The sequence below is a fragment of the Pongo pygmaeus genome, chromosome 10 (genome assembly GCF_028885625.2).
Source record: "Pongo pygmaeus isolate AG05252 chromosome 10, NHGRI_mPonPyg2-v2.0_pri, whole genome shotgun sequence".
Lineage (NCBI taxonomy): Eukaryota > Metazoa > Chordata > Mammalia > Primates > Hominidae > Pongo > Pongo pygmaeus.
In genome coordinates, this window is record NC_072383.2 from 14,668,846 (window position 1) to 14,673,170 (window position 4,325).

The window sequence follows — 4,325 nt, forward strand, 5'->3', positions numbered from 1 at the left end:
AGCGAAACTCTGTCAAAAAAAAAAAAAAAAAAAGAAAAAACCTGAGCCTAGCAAACAAAGACCTATGATTACTCAACATCTAAGCCAATCAATACCCAAAGCCCCCAAACCTTCCCAAAAGGTTTCTGCTAAAGAAAAAAAAAAAAAAAAAAAAAAAAAAAAAAAAGTGGGGAACTCTATTCTAAGGACCACCTCAAACCTTTCTTTTTTTTAATATGGAATGCTTCACGAATGACATGCACGTAATCCCCGCAGAGGGACCGTGCTAATCATCTCTGTGTAATTCCAATTTTAGTATATGTGCTGTTGAAGCAAGCATTGTTTCTTCTGTTTTGAAAACGGTAGTTTTTTACTGTGGTAATCCTGTTTTCCTTTCATTTTTGTGCAATAGATGTTTCAGGATGATCAAATATATTATTTAGCTATAGGTTCCAAAACCATGAGGCCTTTTAGAATAGTGCTATTCAAAGACTATAAAGCTATGTTGCACTTTTGCAACTATAGACATATATGTGATACTTCTGAGAATTTTTATTTAAGCCAAACAAAATAAAACAAAACACCATGAGCTCTTGAACATTGTCATTGTCACTGTACTATTTCATGGCCAAGCCAAAATTCTTTGAGAGCAGATAATAGGAAAGATAGTATTTCATACAAAGGTGAGAAAATTATGGATGGCTAGTACAGGTTAACTAAATTATGCAAAGGCATGTATTGAGATGATGACACAATAAAGACAGGAATTCAGGGCTTTCTCTGTTTTCATTCAGGGGCAAAAAAAGATTAGGCAGCAAAGCTGGGCATGGTGGCTCACACCTGTAATCTCAACACTTTGGGAGGCTGAGGCAGGAGGATCACTTGAGCCCAGAAGTTTTAGATCAGCCTGGGCAACAGAGTGAGACCCCCATCTCTACTGAAAATCAAAAATTATCTGGGCATGTTGGCATGTGCCTTAGTCCCAGCTACTAGGGAGGCTGAGGTAGAATTGCTTGAGCCCAGGAGGTTGAGGCTGCAGTGAGCCTTAATAGCGCCACTACCATCCAGCCTGAGTGACAGAGCGAGGCCCTGTCTCAAAAAAAAGAGACCAGGCAGCAGCTACTGACACCCTAGCTTACTACCCATCTCTGGGCACTATCTCTTATTAACCTATCTTTGAATTTTTATTAGAGTGACACCAGCAATAGTCCCATACTCCTAATCCAGGTAAGGGGAAAGAGAGCTGGAGCCAGAAACAAGGAGGGAAGGGATGAAGATGGAAAAGAGAGAAAGAAAATGAATGCCAACTAGTCTTCCTCTCCTCACTTTGGCAGTGATAAACTCTTGCTCACTCCCTTTGTGCACTCTGGTAGAAAAGCAGCACATTCCATTTAGTTATGCCTCTGTTAGCACGGCGAGTGTTATTCAATTGCAGAAAACAATTTGGAGATAAGAGTGAGATTCAGGAAGGAAATTATTTTCCTTTCTTTTCAAAAATGGTACAAAAATAACAACAACAAAACCATACTTAAGGAAGGAAGTAGATGGAACACAGTAATATGGAGAACCATTATTCCTTCCCAGATTAGGCAGGAGAGCTAGGATCTAGTCCTATCTGGCCACACAAAACACATGGTTCAAGCTTTCTGGAGTTCCATTTCCTCATCTGAAAAGGCAGGGGGGTTGGAAGGTTCAAATTTTGTATTAGGATACTTTGAAGAAGTAATAACCATTTTTCGTGAAAGTTCAAGGAAGGATATAAAAAGAAACTAAGATTTAACAACACTTATCTTGTGCCAGGTAATTAGCACTAGGATTTTTAAAGTAGAGACTCAAACATCCTGGGTTTGTGTTTGTGTTCTGCCTTCTACTAGCTGTGTGACCTTGGGCAAGTTACCTAACTTCTCTGTGTTTCCTTGTCCCCAGTAGAAAACGGGAACAATGGGCCAGGCACAGGGGCTCACGCCTGTAATCCCAGCACTTTGGGAGGCTGAGGCAAGAGGATCACTTGAGTCCAGGAGTTCAAAACCAGCCTGGGCAACATAGCAAGACTTCCTCTCTACTAAAAATCTAAAAATTAGCCAGAAGCAGTGGTACAAGCCTGCAGTCCGAGCTACTCTAGAGGCTGAAGCAGGAAGATCACTTGAGCCCAGGAGTTCAAGGCCACAGTGAGCTATGACTGCACCACTATACTCCAGCCTGAGCAACAGACAGAGATCCTATCTATAAAAAATAAAAATAAAATGGGAACAATGGTACCTTCTCCAAAGGGTGGCTATGAGGAAAACAGTTTTTTTATACAATGTGGTTTATACATACTATATATACACATATATCATAACAGTAAACTGGCACAAAGTATTGCTGTGTAATTGCTCTTATAATGATTATTACAACTTTATAGAGATATTTTTATAGATGAAAAAACAAAATAGATGAGGAAACCATGGCTTCAGAGCTTTGAGTTTTTCTGACCTCAATACTCAGTCTCTCAACTATTGATTACCCTGAACCAGTTAAAAGAAGTGGAAGTCGGCCGGGCATGGTGGCTCACGCCTGTAATCCCAGCACTTTGGGAGGCTGAGGTAGGCAGATCACCTGAGGTTGGGAGTTCGAGACTAGCCTGGCCAACATGGAGAAACTGTCTCTACTAAAAACACAAATTAGCCGGGTGACGCATGCCTGTAATCCCAGCTACTCGGGAGGCTGAGGCAGGAGAATCTCTTGAACCCCGGAGGTGGAGGTTGTGGTGAGCTGAGATCGTGCCATTGCACTCCAGCCTGGGCAACAGGAGCGAAACTCCATCTCAAAAAAAAAAAAAAAAAAAAGAAGTGAAAGTCACAGAATTTTGCAGTCAGTTAGGGAAATCCTACCAGTTTCACAACGAGTCAATCAAAACCTTGCAATAAATACACAATAAAGCTGTGTTTCAAAAGTCCTCCACTACCTAGCATAGCTTTTAGAACAGCTAATTTGCTTAGGTGAAGAAATGCTCCAGGCAGGGCACAGTGGCTCATGCCTGTGATCCCACCGCATTGGGACGCAGAGGTAGGAGAGTCACTTGAAGCCAGGAGTTTGAGGGCAGCCAGAGCAACACAGAGAGAGACCCTGTCTCTGTGAAAAAAAAAAAAAAATAGGCCAGGCATGGTGGCTCATGCCTGTAATCCCAGCACTTTGGAGGCCCAGGCGGGTGGATCATTTGAGGTCAGGAGTTCAAGACCAGCCTGGTCAACATGGTGAAACCCCATCTCTACTAAACATACAAAAATTAGCCAGGCTTGGTGGTAGTCACCTGTAATCCCAGCTACTCGGGAGTCTAAGGCAGGAGAATCGCTTGAACCAGGGAGGTGGAAGTTGCAGTGACCAGAGATTGCACCACTGCACTCCAGCCTGCGCAACAAACTGAGGCTCTGTCTCAAAAAAAAAAAAGAAAGAAAAATAGAAAAAAATAGCCAAGTGTGATGGTGCATGCCTATAGTCCCAGCTACTCTGGAGGCTGAGGTGAGAGGATCACTTGAGCCCAGAAGTCAGGCTGCAGGGAGCCAGGATCAGGCCACTGCACTCTAGCATCAGTGACAGAGTGAGACCCTGTCTCAAAAAAAAAAAAAGAAAAAAAGCCCCAAAGACATTACTCTTGTGTTGGGCTGAAATCCAGTGAATTGGTGGCCCCTCTCTCTCTCTCTCATCTGAAGGTTTTCAGAGATGCAAATTGCCTACTTGAAATTCTGTGGCATTAAACCTCTGCTTGGATGAGTCTCTGGCCAGGAGTAGAATCTTTTTTTTTTTTTTTTTTGAGCCTGAGTCTTGCTCCGTCACCCAGGCTGGAGTGCAGTGGCACGATCCCAGCTTACTGCAACCTCTGCCTGCCGGGTTCAAGCGATTCTCCTGTATCCCCTCCCTAGTAGCTCAGATTACAGGCACCCACCACCACACCCAGCTAATTTTTATATTTTTAGTAGAGACGGGGTTTTGCCATGTTGGCCAGGCCAGTCTCAAACTCCTGACCTCAAGCGATCCACCCACCCACCTCAGCCTTCCAAAGTGCTGGGATTACAGGAGTAAGCCACCTCACCCAGCTAAGATCCTTTTTTTTTTTTTTTTGGGGGGGGGGAGGGGACAGAGTCTCGCTCTGTCACCCAGGCTGGAGTGCAGTGGCGCGATCTCGGCTCACAGCAACCTCCATCTCTTGGGTTCAAGCGATTCTCCTGCATCAGCCTCCTAGTAGCTGGGACTACAGGTGCATGCCACCACACCCAGCTAAGTTTTTGTATTTTTAGTAGAGGCAGGGTTTCACTGTGTTAGCCAGGATGGTCTCAATCTCTTGACCTCGTGATCGGCCCACCTTG

At 43.9% G+C, this 4,325-nt stretch overlaps 1 non-coding gene across 1 annotated transcript; it reads right to left on the reverse strand.

Annotated features, from left to right (window-relative positions):
• Window positions 1–209: 209 nt before the first annotated feature.
• On the reverse strand, window positions 210–319 carry LOC129011025 (U6 spliceosomal RNA). The gene has a single exon (XR_008493163.1). It is a non-coding gene; the product is annotated as a U6 spliceosomal RNA (small nuclear RNA).
• Window positions 320–4,325: the final 4,006 nt, after the last annotated feature.